This window comes from Macaca fascicularis, chromosome 3 (assembly GCF_037993035.2).
Source record: "Macaca fascicularis isolate 582-1 chromosome 3, T2T-MFA8v1.1".
Lineage (NCBI taxonomy): Eukaryota > Metazoa > Chordata > Mammalia > Primates > Cercopithecidae > Macaca > Macaca fascicularis.
This window is the reverse complement of record NC_088377.1, coordinates 166,692,312-166,708,991: the sequence shown is the minus strand read 5'-3', so window position 1 is coordinate 166,708,991 and position 16,680 is coordinate 166,692,312. Positions and strand designations below refer to the sequence as shown.

Here is a 16,680-nt window from a genome sequence, read left to right as displayed (position 1 = left end):
TGGTGTGGGCACTTTAACTTGGGTGATTCTCACTCACATTGGAGATAGGATGAGTTAAAGGCTCTGGGCTGCTGATGGACCACCATAGAGCCTTGGGCTCAAGTCACGCATGTGACATATGTGGACTCATTCATTAGCTCTTGCCCTTGTTCCAACCATAGTGTCACCTCTAGTCCAGTGGTGCCTGGAAGGTAGCAGATGACTTTTACCATCCATCTGCTTTCTGCTAACACTCAAGGAGATCACTCTAGCCCTTTATTAGCAGACTTTATGCACATGTCAAACACTATCTTCTGCAAAAGGTTTAGAGAATCATGCACATAACATCAGTCTTTCTTCGGTTCTTTCTTTTCCTGATAAATGTAATAGGTTATAAGCTCCTGGGTCAGTCTTAGACTATGCCAGACACACATGGATATTCCTTGAACTAATCGTACTAGTCTTTCTCCCTCCCTGGGTCTCTTGCCTACCCAGCCCACTGGGTGCCGTATGTGGAAGGCAGAGGTCCAGTCCACATTGAAAGATCACCTTCTAGAAACGTAGTGAATGCAATGACTACAGTCAAAAGAATACATTGTTTGAAGGTTGCATTGTTCTACCATTATACTAGAAAATTTTGAATAATAAATTTAATGTGAAAATGAATTATTATTCAGATTTGCCTGCATACTCTGGGTAAGACTGACAATTGTGGTCATTATGAATTGAACACAGCAACAATCTTTGAGGAAATCATTGGAAGCCAGTGTCTATGGGCAGTACAATAGATAATAGAGCATCATTATTACTGAGTAATCAGCATTACATGAATAGAAATAACAAACTAACTACAGAAGCAAAAAGACCTATATTATTTCAATACAAGTCCACTTCAAAGAGCCATAGCGTTGTGAGATAGAAAAGCATTGTTAACGATCTTATCATGGGATGGTAACAGAAAATAAATTGGGCATGAATAGTACTTTTGAAAATAAAAACCAAAAAAGATTATTTCTGGACCTGAACAGGAAGAGATGGTGCCTGCACACTTTGAAAAAATGTCTTGTTCACTGGTTGAAAAATAAAGAAATATCTAAATATTTCTCCACCCATAATTATAAATTATCATCAGAAAATCACTATACTTCACAAAAGTCTATGAATTATGCAACAGATTTTTACTCAAATTGCTTATATAATCTGGGGTCCATTACACTCTGGGAGATGGATCCTGGACTAGTCATCTCTCTCACTGGCTATTACTATACATTTTAAAATACTTTATCAAGAGAAAAGAAAAAGTAAGGTCATAAGGCAGAGAATATGTAGTATAAAGAGATAAAGAGAAGTTAAATATATAAAAATGAAACAATTGTTAAAGAGAAACGTTTCAAATTCAGAATCCATCTTTGATGTGGTTTATTAAGAAAATATTGAAATTTACTTAACTCACTTTTAAAAAACTTTTTCTTTGTGTTTGTATTGAATGTTTGAATGTTTGTGCATCTGTGTTCTTTCTTTTACTAACAAGCAGAAGATCTTGAAAAGAACATTCTCTGGCCATGAAAGTGTAACTGGTGCCAGACTAGTCCTCCGGCAAAAAACAACTATAAAACTATGAAATATATAAGGCAATTCTTTTCAGAGGACAGCATACAGGGAACAAGAGCACAGATAGGAAAATACATAAGTAAGCCTAACAATCACACTGGCTTTCTTCCTGGAAACACTTTCTAGACCACAGTGCAGAGAGGTGAAAACCCAAACAGAGCACAAGGATTCTTCTTAGCTGGGGAAACAAGGACTACAGTTCTGAGCCATTAAGTTGGTTAGAGTCTGCAGAATAGAAAAAAAGGAGATGCGGAAATTTTGCACAGGGTTCTCTCACTATTTAACCGTATACTAAGTTGTACATGCCCTGCGTGAAATTTTATGAGACCTAGCAACAGATATTTGTGACAAATTATGATCTGACATTCCAGCCCACACTCGGCCTCAAATAATATGTTAAATTTTTAACTGATTCTTATTGCTTACCTAGTAGCCATTCTTTCTCCTACACTCTGCCACCCATAAGCTACTCTATATGTGTCATTATCCCTGGAGGGATCATTTTCACTTTTATTTCATGTTACTTGATTGCCCTGCTACTTCAGCTCTTTGATAGGCTCAAAGAGTTAAGATTTTACGGTTTATTTAGCTACTTATAGCTGTTAGAATGGACAGGGCACACTTTCCATTTTTCCACATGCCAGGCAGAAGCAGAAATCCCATTCAATTGATTTTCAATAGAGGTCCCAAAGTAATTAAATTAGGAAAGTCTTTTCAGCAAACGGTTCTGAGATAATTGGATATTCATGTGGAAAAAAGGTGAGACTCAACCACTATTTTATATCATATATAAAAATTATCTTGAGATGGATCATAAACCTAAATTTTAAAGCTAAAGCCCTAAAGCTTCTTGAGGAAAACACAGAAGAATATCTTTATGGCTTACCATGAAATGTTGATTTCTTAGACTGGACACAGAAAACAAAGACATAAATTTTTTTAAATGCTAAATTGTACTTCATTAAAATCAAAAATGTATGTCCATTGAAAAAGACACAATGAAGACAATGGATAGGCAAACCATAGACTGGGAAAAAATATGTGAAAAACATCTAACTGACAAACGCTTACAGTCACTTTAGATAGATAGATGATAGGTAGGTAGATAGGTAGATAGATAGATAGATAGATAGATAGATAGATAGATAGATAGATACTACCACTTGGCAATAAAAAAGCAATATACTCCCTTAAAAAAAAAAAACAGGAAAAAGGCTTGAACAGACACTTAAGGAAGAAATATGATTGCAAAAAAGCACATGAAAAGGTTAAAATTGCAATAAAACATTAATAAATAATGTCCAACAGCCCTAAAATTAAAATAACATAACAACAAACATTGGAAAAGATATAGAGCTATTAGAACCCATAAATTCCTGGAAGGAGTGTAAACTACCTTGGGAAAGGACTGACAATTCCTTACAAAGTTAAACGTTAGGTCTATACTATTACCCAGCACTTCCAGTCCTAGGTATTTCCCGAGCAAAATAAAAACTTCAACCTACTGAAAATCAACAGAATGTTCATAGCAGCTTTTTCATAATTGCTAAATGAAGCAACTCAAATATTCACCACCGTGAGTGCCTACAAATGTCCCTTAATGCTAAAGAATTCTTTATTACTACAAGGGAATTCCACTAGCCAAAGCTATCCACCCTCAAATTTTGACTGAGATGTTTAGATATTCTCCCATTTTTTCTTAATAACTAGAACATTGGCTACCTTAGACACTCAGTGTAAAGCTATCTTCCATATAAGATCAAGGAGACAGCATCACAGTAACATAGACCATCCTCCTAATGACTTCTGCTGAGCTATGTATGAGAATAATGAGAGTGGAGAGTAAGCAAAGGCTAGATCACCAATGGCTTTGTGTTCTGTGCTAAGCTGTTTGGATGTCATAACGGGGGCAACAGAGAGCCATTAAAGGGTTGTAAGCACGTCATATCAGGTTCAGATTGACATTTCACAAAATTACTTTCACAAACTGAAATACTGCAAATTAATGGCAGGAAAAGAAACTAGGGATATGTTGCTACAACCTAGGAGTAAGAAAGAAAAAAAAAAAAAGTGGAGGCAATATGGCTAATGACTGTATCTGAGAGATATTGAGGAGACAGAATCAAAAAGATTTGTCATTGTTTAATATGGTGATGAGGAGGAGGAAAAAACAAAGTATACATTTTGTGAGATGGGAAATGCACAAAGTTGTAAGAGTAGATTCAAAATGATTAGCTCCATTTTGTTCTCCACATAATGGCCAAGTGGAAGTGATCACTGAAGATCTGAGGCTTCAGGAGATAGAAGCTGGAGACACTGCTTAGGAAGCCATGATCATTTACAGCTGTCTTTCTTTTGCTGTGAAATACTGAGCAAGTAACTGCCTAGAATGAAATGTTTTGAAGCCATAAGAAATTCATTGTTAAACTTCAGGTATTTAAGTCTATTATCCAAATTAATAGACTAAAAAAGCATAAGTAATAAGTGATATAAAACATATGAACCACTAGAAACTGTAAACATCCATTCTAATATCTGTAAAATAAGTATCTCTACATATCCTTTCATAACATTCTTCTCTTAATTCAACCAAATGTTGTTTTCTAAATGTTAATAGTGCTGGTTTTTGCATGAGAAAAATGTCTCTAGACCAATTTTCAAAGAGTTGATCCTCGAATTCTCCAAGTTGTATCATATTTTTATTTATTTATTTACTTATTTATTTAGACGGAGTTTTGCTCTTATTGCCCAGGCTAGAGTGCAGTGGTGCAATTTCCGCTCACTGCAACCTCCGCCTTCCGGTTTCAAGCGATTTTCCTGCCTCAGCCTCCCAAGTCGCTGAGATTACAGGAGGCCGCTACCACGCCCAGCTAATTTTTTTTGTAATTTTAGAAGAGGCGGAGTTTCATCATGTTGGTCAGGCTGGTCTCGAACTGCTGACCTCGTATTCCACCCGCCTCGGCCTCCCAAAGTTCTGGGATTACGTTTTTTGACACTCTATGTTAACAGTATAGGACATACGTAGTTTTCGCCAAATGGAAGATTTCTTCAAAAATTACAGTAGGCCATGTAGACCTGTCTAAGAACGCAGAGGAAGGATAATGTAATCCTGACACATTTGAGATTCTTGGTGGTGTTTACCAGCTAAAATAGTACAGATCCCTAAAATATGAGTACCCCAAGAGTTCAGCAAAGACTTTCTGACAAAAATAGCAATAAAAATTAAGACATAGGCCGGGTGCGGTGGCTCACGACCCTAATCCCAGCACTTTGGGAAGCCAAAACAGGTGGATCACCTGGGGTCAGGAGTTGGAGAACAACCTGACCAGCATGGTGAAACCCACTCTCTACTAAATACAACAAAATTAGCCAGGCATGGTGGCGCATGCTTGTAATCTCAGTTACTTGGGAGGCTGAGGCAGGAGAATTGCTTGAACCCGGGAGGTGGAGGTTGCAGTGAGTGGAGATTGCACCACTGCACTCCAGTCTGGGCAACAAGAGCAAAATTCTGTCTCCAAAAAAAAAAAAAAAAAAAATTAAGATATAAATTGAGAGAAAAAAACAACCCACGGTGCCACTGAAGAATACCCTGGAAGAATGTGTGTGTGTGTCTGTTTGTGTGTCTGTGTGTGTGTGTGTGTGTGTGTGTCTGTGTGTGTGTGTGTCTGTGTGTCTGTGTGTGTGTGTGTGTCTGTGTGTGTGTGTGTGTGTTCAGGCACATGAACAACATTAGCAACTTGGAAGAATTGAAAAAAATCAACCAGCATTTCAGAATTGTTCTCAACCACTTACCAGGAGATCAAAGTAGAACCTTCTAAAGAAGTAGATTGTTCTTTTTTCTCTTGTATTGGACATATAGGTAAACCTTAAACTCATATTTTCTGGGCTTGGTTTCTAGTAAAAATAAATTAATAAATAAATACATACATAAACAATTTGTTGTTTTCTGAAACTTTGGCTTGCATGACCCATCCATTCTTTCCCTGTTCAGAAGTCACTTTTATACTATCTAAAATAATGATAACCATTCTGCCAACGGTAATCATGAAAATATAAACTTAATGTGGATAAAATTGTGCTCTTTAAAAATATATTCTTTGACATCACATTTTAAAATATACTTTTCATTTAGGAATTTGGACTATTGGTGCTGGAAAAAAAATCATGACTGGTAGCAGTCTGAATATATTATAAATTTACTTACAGTATACTACAAAGATATTCTAAAAAATGATGTGCCCAACAGCAGTAACTAAAAGGTTAGTTGAATTTCCTGGAGTAGAAAGGAATTCTGAACAAATCCTACTACTCTAAAAAGATTGAAAATTGTGGTCTTCGTGAATTATTTAAAGAAAATAAAATTTACTTTCATTAAATATATCTAAGCATTATCCAAGAAATCACTGTTCTAAGAGGTGCAATCTGAAATTTCCTCATTGACATTTAAACAATGCCTTTCCACATAACTACAGTTGAGAAAATAATAAATTACACCATATGTTCTTATCTGGTTCATGCCCCGAAGGCCTAGAGAATGGGCATGGTTTTTATAAATCTAAACAAATTAAATAAATGTTTGCACTTGTAACTCTGTTACCTTTTAGCAAAAAAATAAATTAGTGCCAGGGGAGCCACAAAGTTAAGAGACTCTGTAAACAAAAGAACAGAAGGCTGTCTACGTCTTCACACCAAATTAACAGAACACAAGACATGTTACCACAGATTATTCACAGGTTAGAAAAATAGACAGTTAAATTACTGCAGTTTATCTAGATACACTGCATATAAAAACATTTCTAAATTTCATTTCTTATTTTAATCATTAATGGGAAAATGTGACAAAAACTTCAAGTTTCTCAAAAAAATTGAATATATTTTGAACAGCAAGATTAAAGAATCTTGAATATTCTTCTCTAAACGTATTTCAGCTTCTGCTTGTGATAAAGATCCAAATACACGTTTCTTCTTCCTGTATCATCTCACTACACACCAGCATGTATGTCTGAACCTCAGTCTTGTGTCCCATACTCTTGGAAATCACAATTACATTCCTCCTAAGGTCCATCACTGTCTTAAAAATTTTGCTGCAAATAAAATTAGTCAAGTTTCTAATTCACATACTATAAGAAATCAATACAAATTAATAGGCATATAAATTTTTCTTCCTATTTGTTGAATTTGTTGTCTTTTATCTACAATCAAGATTTTCTCTGATGAATCTATGTACTAAGTAGATTTAATTCTTAGGACAGTTATCATCTCCAAATTGGAATCAATATTGTAATGACTCAATTATGTTTCTTTCTTACTTGACTCTCACACAGTCATGTGATGTGATTTATTTTGGGCCACTCAGTGCAAGTTATTTAGGGAAGTCTCACTCCCCCAAAACCCCCTTCTCTCTTCTACTGATCATGGCCCTTGAAGGACGTTTATTTCCAGCACTAGCGGCAGCGTGTGCACTTATCTCTCTTAATACTCACAATTTTTACCTGAATTACTTCATAGCCCAGAGAAAACATCTCAGAAAAGAAACTAAAATTTCCATTGTAAAGATAATTAATAAATTGTCTGGGGATGTTTCAAATGCTGTATGAATTCATTTAAATCACCCCAAAATAAAAAGTCATACTCAACAAGAAGAGGCTCAAATCCATGTCAACAGAAGCAAATCAAAGATACACGACATTCCCAATCAGGACATTTTAAGCTACACTAGTTATTAAAATTTCAGTCATTCAACTTATTCAGTAAATTTCTAACGCTGATATTATGCCACACCTGAGGGCTAGTTGATTTCACACATTATCTATAGCTCTCATTTCTCTCCTTTCACTGGCAAAGTATAGTACATATCAACGTGCTTCCTGAAAGGAAGGAAAGCCTCTTTTGTCTAATCCTGAAATAGAGGCAGCTGGAGAGGAGGAAGTAAGAACAAGAAGCCATACTCTCTTATCTCTTCGTAAGTTCATAAAGTGTTTTTTCTTTCTCTCTCTTTTTCTCTCTTTCTCCCTTCCTGACCTCCCTCTCCTTTTTGTTTTTAAAGAATCACAATCTTCAGGCCAGAAGTGTATGTGTAAGAATTAGAACTCAGTCTTTTCAGATCTCCCCAATGGACAGGTACCAGTATCTGTGCCCTCCCCCTTCTTCTATCACAACTTCCCGACAGTTGTACCACAGTGCACCTGTGCTGGAAATGGCTTACAGGTGTAATAAAATTTTTAAATTTTTAAAATTTTAAATTATTATAGATACATAATAGTTGTGTGTATTTGTGTGGTAAATGTAATATCTTAATAAAAGCATACAATGTGCAAGTGTAATAAGGTTTTGATCTTCTCATTCTTTGGAGTGGCTGGCTAGGGCTTGTTGTAGAATGCCCTTAGCTGGTTGCCTTTGCAAATATTTTAAATTTTTAGGAATGCCATGGTTTGTAAAAAGTTTGGAAGTACACATACCCAATTTTCTACATCTTCCTGGGCCAGTAGAATCTTTGTCTAGTATAGAGAGGAAAGGGGATTCGGAAACAAATTGACACTGACTGATCTCATGTTCTTCAAAATCACCTTTTAATGATGTAAACTTCAGTCTGTGTCCTCCAGGACGTAATTCTAAGGATGAAAATTAACTTTTTTTTCTGCCTTTATGAGGTGATGATTTTCACTAAGTGGGAAAGGCTTTAAAGACTTCAAAGGAATTGCCAGGAACCAAATACAGTTTGATTAGTACATGACAATAATATCTTCTATCTTTATGCAGTATCTTCATCAAGAATCAATAATAATTGCAAGCTATTTTCAAATAGCTTCAGAAAAAAAAACGCGGGGAGGGGAAATGGATTTATGCAACAGAGACATCGCCAATGGCAAATGGTATAATGAGCCTTTTGTGGGACTAGAACCAAGGTTACTCTCTCTGTCTCTTTTGTAACACTTGATCTTCTTTCTAGATTTTAGGTTTATTCTTCCTTCAGTCTTCTCTTGTGCGCAAGATATTTTCCTAGTTAATTTGCTCTTACATACTTGGAGAAGACAATGTTATACCTCATCTCTCTAGAAACCTCCAACACCTTCTCATATCTTACTCTCAACTGATGAACTTACCTCATCTTACACTAAAAAATAAAAGCAATCAGAAAAGCATATGTTCCTCTATCATCATACTGACCAACTGTCCTCCAACTATCCTGTGTCTGTCCCCATATATACTGACTCCATTCTTGTTAGTGTGGATGAATTTTTCCCTGTCTATAGCCAACCCCTTCATCTCAAGGATATCCTCTCAAGGATATCAGTCTAACAATTATTCCCTTTCTCCTGTGTCATCATTTTCCTATACTCTTCAAAATTATTACCATAGTTGTACATATGTTCAAGTTAAAATGTTTTAAAATATTCCATCTTAAAAATTATTTAGACCAACAATCCCCTTATGGCTTGTAACCTCTCTCCATCTCCTTTCAAAAAAACTCTTTGTACCAATTGTCTGTACCCACTGTCTTTACTTCCTTTCTTCTTATTCTCTCTTGAACTCACCTCAAACATCCTTTTGTCTCCACTAATCCAGTAAAACTGCCTTGATAAATCACTCTGCTGAACTCTAGACACATATCCTGGTATCTACTTAATATATTCGTTTCCATGTCTAATAGGAATCCTAAATTTAGCATGCCCAAAACCAAACTCTTGATTCTGTTGCCCACTTCAACCTCCTGCTAACTTGTTTTTCCCCAAGTGTTCTCATTACCATAAATGACATCATATTCACTTAGCAGATTTACCCAGTAAATCTATTTAGCTAACACCTCACATCTAAACCATCAGTTCCTCTCAGCTCTACTTTCACAATATATCTTGAATGTAGGCATTAGCACATCAACCACTGTATTATTCCATACTCATACTGCTATAGACATACCTGAAACTGGGTAATTTATGGAGTAAAGAGGTTTAATTGTCTCACAGTTCTGTAGGCTATACAGACTTCTGATCTAGGCAGCCTCAGGAAACTTACAATCATGGCAGAAGGCAAAAGAAAAGCAGGCACCATCTTCACATGTCAGAAAAGGAGAGAGAGCGTGAGAACAAAGAGGGAGGTGCTACACAGTTTTAAACAACCAGATCTCATGATAATTCACTCAATATAACAGTGAAAGCAAAAGGGAAGTCCACCCCATGATCTAATCTCCTACCACGAGGTCCCCCTTCAACAATGAGAATCACAATTTGACATGAGATTTGTGTGGGGACACAGAGCCAAACCATATTAATCTGGGCCTGGCCCTTCTCAGATCTCATGTCGTTTTCACACTTCAAAACACAATCATGGCTTCCCAACAAGCCCCCAAATTCTTTACTTATTCCAGCATTAACTCAACAGTCCAAGTCCAAAGTCTCATCTAAGACAAGGCAAGTCCTTTCTGCCTATGAATCTGTAAATAGTTTTTAAAAGTTAATTAATTCTAAGATACAATGGGGGTACAGTCATTGAATAAATGCTCCCATTACAAAAAAGAAAAATTGGCCAAAGCCAGGGGACCACAGACTCCATGCAAGACTGAAACCCAGCAGAGCAGTCTTTAAGTCTTAAGGCTCTGAAATAATCTCCTTTGACTCCATGCCTCACATCCAGGTCACACTGATGCAAAAGGTGGCCTCCAAAAGACTTGGGCAGCTCCACCCCTGTGGCTTATAAATGGAAACAGAAACAAAATAAGGTGCTAACGCTGGTAAAGAATAAGATAATGGCTTAGATTTAGGTGATAGTAGTTGATATGGTTTGGCTCTATGTCCCCACCTAAATCTCATGTCAAATTATAATCTCCAAAGTTGAAAAAGGGGCCTGGTGGGAGGAAATTGGATCATGGGGCAGACTTCCCCCATGGTTCTACAAGCTGTACAGGCTTCTGCTTCTGGGAAGGCCCCAGGAAACTTACACTCTTGGCAGAAGGAGAAGCCGAAGCAGGCACCATCTTCATATGGTAGAACATGAGAGAGAGAGCAAGAGAGCAAAGGGGGAGGTTCCACACACTTTTAAACAAACTGATCTCATGAGAACTCACTCACTATCATGAAACAGCAAGGGAGAAGTCTGCCCCATGATCCAATTTCCTCCCTCCAGGCCCCTTTTCAACATTGGATATTAAAATTTGACATGAGATTTGGGTGGGGACACAGAGCCAAACCGTATCAACCACTGCCATCTAAATCTAAGCGATTATCTTATTCTTCACCAGCATTAGCACCTCAATTTGTTTCTGTTTCCATTTATTTAGCAACCAGAACCACCTTTTCACAACATAAGTCACACCTCTTTTTAAAACTTTCGAATGTTTAATAGTGCTCTTAGAATAATTTCTGAAGTCCTTACTTTGGCACTCCAATCCCGCTCCTGAATATGTCTCTAGTGTCATCTCCTATCATAATCTATCTCACTCACTTCACTCCACCAAGTCTTTGTTCTTTCAAGTGTTTGCGCTTGATGTTTTTCTGCCTACATCATTATCCTTCCAAATCTCCATATGATTTGCTCCTCACTTCATTCAAGTCTCTGATCAAATGTTACTAGCGCAGAGTCGGTCCCCAACTGCCCTACTGAAAAATTTATCATCTTACCCTGCTTTATTTTTCTTCATAACACTAGTTTCTTCTTAACATGATTTATGGAATTATTTCTTATAATCTATACATTCTTATAGATACAAGCATAAAGGCACATTTTATTGACTGCAGTATTCTTAGCACCTGAGAGATTAGAAGTGATTCATCATCACTTGACCATAACAAATTCACAGAAAATAGTCAATCTAATAGTCACCCAGTTCAAGTGCTGAACACAGCCTCATGAAGCCTCTGTGTCCCAATTACATATTTTCCAGACAGGGAAGTAATTGGCCATATTTATCCCAGGCTCTCTCAGGTATGCATTCCATCAGTCATCGTGGAAAGGGTTGAAATACAGGTTCTGCTGTGTACTCAGCTAAGGCTAAAGGAGCATAATTTCAGAAAAAGGGATGTGAGTAGGCAGGAAAAATAAATAGCTTGTCTTCACTTCCATTTGTTCAACCACTATTTATTGAAAACTGACGGTGTGCCAAGAACTCTTGAAAGTGGGATACTACAGGAACCTGGCAAACAAGAACCCTTCTCTTATAAATCTGTCATTTAGTGAAAGGAGCTTCAAGTATATATGGCACTCTAACATATGATCCATGGATAAAAGAATCAAGACAGAAAATAAAATTGAGTTATTTTGTCATGCTGCATGCTGCACATATTCAAAAGTATTAATTATAATAGGAATACTTAAAGAATTCCTCATACATACCCCTTTTTCATAAAGATTGAGTAATTTTCACCCTGGCCTTGATTATAATTTCACATATGCATTTATATTGAGAATTTTTGTTTCATATATGTTGCATACTCATAATTTATAAATTTGAATATTAATTTCAAAGAGAATATAGCTCTTCCAGTGTGTAGTATATATATGCATTTGATTTCTTCTGCTAACCAAAACATAAACTCTTTTACATCAACTCACTGATCTTCAGCATGTTGCTCAGCCTCTCCCAATCTCATTTTCTTTGTCTATAAAGCAAATATGTTGGACTACATTTTCAGCAAGACTTTTTATGAGCTTTATTGATTTTCAATTCAATAAGAAAATTGATTGAGACAGGTCATTCTATTCCACAGAATGTGCAAATATGGTCTACTATTCTTATTTTATGAGAATGTCCCATTGACTCCAAAGGATCTGAATGGTTAAGACTATGCTATTTAGAGAGCAAATAATTGAACACAGCAAGATGGATAACCACAGGGAAGGTGTTTTCTAGACAGTTCAAACTTAACCAACTAAATAAAATCTGAGGCATTCTAGAAATTAAAGGTGTCAAATCCTTTTAATCTGCGTGCATAAACTCATGTTCCCTGGGATATATTGTCCTCTCAGATGTGGTGTTTTTATTTTGTTTGGGGCAACACAGTTTGTTGACCTTAGATTCAACATAGAAATGCATTAGCACTTTCTAGTTTACTGTCACCCAGTACTCCCCATTATTTGATACCAGTGGTTCTCAAACTTAAGCATGAGTCAGAATCACCAGTGGGGATTGTTAAAACATATTACTGGGCCCCTCCCCAAGTGTTTGACCTGCTTGGTGTTCAGTGGGGCCTGAAAATGTGCATTTTTATAAGTTCCCTGGTGATTGAGGTTGATGCTGCTGGTGCCAGGACTACATTTTGAGAACCATTGTCCTACACGACTTCTGCATTTACATTATTTGTCAAACCCCTAAACATATCTAAATTTATGATCCATTGTGGGGTGTATGCCAAAATAATTTACTATAATCCTAAAACATGGTTAACCTGGAATGAGAAGACAATGAAAATGAACAGAACTGAGCTTGGCAATCCACACCTGGCCTGGCTATGATTAACACACATGGTGTTTTTAAGATTGGCTGAACAGATTTTATGTGACTGTCATGTTAGAACCACATGACCAGACCATACACCCAGAGTCCAGTATGAGGTTTCCCCTGAAGGGAACAGATGTTCCCAGAGTCAAATACCTTGGAAAAAATCAGATTGATGTATTCAAGAAGCAAGCTTTAGGCAGGACTAAGTATAAAGTCTTTTTCTATTCAAAAGTAAGAGTTTGATTTGGCCAGGATTCTCGGGCAAGGAGGTAACCAACATTTTGAATGTAATGAAGAGAAAACCTCCTAACCCTAGCCACAAGGAGGGAGCAGAACTTACAAGGGAACCTGAGAAAAACATTCTATATATTGTTCTTCCTTTCCATTATATCCCAACCTTTATCACTGATTCCTTAGGAATGACAGCCTGGTTTCAGTTAGAATCCAGGGAAAAATGGTAGAGTTTGGATCCAATATTGGGATAAAAGCCAGTGGGAGTCCCTATGAAAGACTGCTGGGTTCAGGGAGACAGCTGTCTAATAGGAAATAAACAGCAGGGCCAAGAAAGCATGAATACATGAGCAACCCAGAGAGGAAGGCTATGAGGGACCTGTTTCCAAGCCAAAAGCAGTAACGGTACAAGAAACAGCGGGGAATATTTTTGGTGTAGTAGATGATAATTTGTGTCACCATGTTTTAGGTTACATAAGGCTTATGATGGGAAATCAAAAATATTCTTATTAATCTGATTATGATATCAGATTTTGTCTTTTTTCTAAGCATCATTATATTGCCCTTGATAAGTACAGAAACATAAATTTGTGCATACGTACCTATATATATTTTATAAAGTATTTAATATTATACATGATCATATAATACTTTGTAGATGTAAAAATATATTTACGTATATGTATGTATATGTAGCCTATATCATTTTATTCTCTCAACTCCCCTATAAGGCAATACCTCCATATTACAGATAAAGATTTAAAATATTTAAAAGAATTACATAATTTTACCAATGTCCTAGGATTAGAACTGAGGCAGCCATGAACTTCATGCTATTATCTGTAAAGTGGTTTTACTTTTTGGTAAGACATAAAACATTGATTAGGGTAAAAATAATTATGTTTATCACTTTTATCTTCAGACCCAGAAGATGAAAGTTATATTGTATGTAGTATAAATATAGTATCCAGTAGTGATATTTATGTAGTATCAATAATCTGCCATGTTATTTTCCTAGGGAGAAGGAATATATGTAGTAATAGTGAGAAATAACATGGCAGGTTATTGATACTCCATATAATATCACTACCAGAAAATGTAGTGATATGTAGATAGATACAGACACGCACACATCCCAGATGGAAACATCTGCCTGTCCACTAGAGTATTTCCAGAGTGGAAGCATTTGTGGTTTTTTTCTTTCTTTCTTTTTCCTATCTTTCTTATCTTGCATAAAGAATCACTACTGATTATCTTTTTCCAGAAACTACCTGCTTTTCAAGATTAAAATGCCTTGGTTTCTGACTTGGACCCTGTGGACAGTTGGACTGTGATAGAGAGCATTCCAGGTCTGGCATGAGGGAATAATCACTATCAAGTTCTACTATTTGTTTGGAGCATAATGCTCCAAAAGAGAAAAAAAGCATTTAACAGATAAAGAAAACTAATTTGTCAGAAAATGAACGACTTTTCTAACCTTTTTTCTTTATTCTTTATGCTCTCTCTATAAAAACTTGTTTATGCAAAGAAATCGATGTGTGAAAATGTCAAAGCAATATTAAGTATCCAAAAAGATGTATGCTAATAATCATATTATCAATCATATCTAAATTCCATATAGGTTAAATAGGTCTTTGCTTCAGAAATTTAAAAATCTTTTAGAATACACCATCTAATTGATTTATTGCCAAATCATTAGAAATAATCAGTATCACAATCACATTGTAAGTGCTTAAATTGTTAAAGATATTTAACTAAAGAAACTAGGAAATTGCATATTTTATTTATCATAGTTACTTCACAAATAACTTGGCTTATTCTGTTTATTGTTTGTTTTGTTTTGCTTTGCTTTTTTCATTTCATAAGACCCCTCAGACTTATGGCATAGATTGATTGACCAAGCTGGTGAGTTGGTGCCATGTATGGGAAAACAGTGGGATGTAAAGGGAAAGAATGCCACCATGACCTCTGGCTCCAACTCAGAGAGCTTGAAGCAGTGGTGATTCATACACATGCACTCCTCAAAGGGATTTTGCCCTTTCTGATGCTTCTGCCTAGACCATTTTCATTCCCCCATCCCCCTCCCTTGCCTAGTGAACATCTACATATTCTTCTCTCAGTTCAGCCATCATGCCCCAATGAGGTCAAATATCCAATTATACCCCGTCATAGCACAACTAAGTTATTTGTTATTGCACTTAACCCAGTTATAAATTACATGTTTATTCTTATATTATTTGATTAATGCCTCTATCACTCCAGAAAGTGAGCTACCGAAGGGCAGGAATAGTGTGGCTTTTCTCCTCAATGCATTCTCAATAGTAGCATTAGGCCCGATATACACTAGGTACTTAATTCCTGTGTGTGTGTGTGTGTGTGTGTGTGTCTATTAAATGAATGAATATATGAAAACATCTTTCCTCTTGGTCTGACACTATTTGGACTTTTTAAAAAAAGAATCATTAATGATTATATAAATGGTATAATTATTGTCAATTTATTCCCTGTAAAAATGTGAAATATAATCTATAAGCTTTTCCTTTTTATATAGGCAACTAAGTCTTATAGGTAAAGGTAGCTCATTAGATTAAATTTTAATTGAATGATGGGTAATAGAATGTGTCAGTGCCCATGGGAGGATATTAAAAAGTGGCATGAGCTAGCTGGAGGGCAGCAGGGACCATGGAGGGCAAAGCTGGTTGTGGTAGAGAAAATGCTGAAATAACAGAGAGAGTTGCTTGCCATAGAATCTTGCTTAAGCCCAAGTATACTAGATGCATACTAGTTTCATGAATTTTTCTTGTTGTTAGCAGGCTATTGAATATTAAAGACTAATATTATAGCTTTAAAAGGAAAATGAGTGTAATGGGACTTCTGACCTTCCTTATATAATTTTTAGCAATTTATATCATTTGATTACAGTTTGATGAAAGTTTTAATTCCATTTAATAACCTCTACTCACCCATATGGAGTCCAAACTGGAAGTTCACAATTTTCCTCTTCAATGAATAATGGAATAGGTTGGTCTTAAGAAGTTTTGGAAGGGTTTCTGGATCTTACCTTGTGTCTGCATAAGAATGAACATTATATTATTTTGATTAGTTTTCTAACACTGTACATATAAACACTTACTTGAATACTTGAATATCATGGTACGATACCATTAATGGGTCATATATCTAGAGAACTATGGTCATTTATAGTACAATATAAAGACGTTTGTATTTTAAACTTTGTACTATGAAAATTTGTTTAGATACCCATGGTTATTTCCCTATTTAATATGAGTTTCAATTATGAGTGTTCAAAAATGTTACAAAAACATTAGACTATATGCTTTGATATACTAAAATTTAAAATATTTTATTTTCTTTTGCATTTTGATGTCTGAGAATAATAAAAATAAGAAAACTTACCCAGCATTTTA

The 16,680-nt window shown here is 35.9% G+C and overlaps 1 long non-coding RNA gene across 1 annotated transcript in view; it reads right to left on the bottom strand.

Annotated features, from left to right (window-relative positions):
• Positions 1-16,316, bottom strand: part of LOC123572232 (uncharacterized) — a 30,086-nt gene extending 13,770 nt beyond the window's left edge. Inside the window, exons 1-2 of the long non-coding RNA XR_006696614.2 lie at positions 16,216-16,316; positions 5,383-5,484 (exon numbers count right to left, since the gene is read on the bottom strand). This is a non-coding gene — a long non-coding RNA (uncharacterized lncRNA). The remainder of the gene's footprint in view (positions 1-5,382; positions 5,485-16,215) is intronic.
• Between the last annotated feature and the right edge of the window lie 364 nt (positions 16,317-16,680).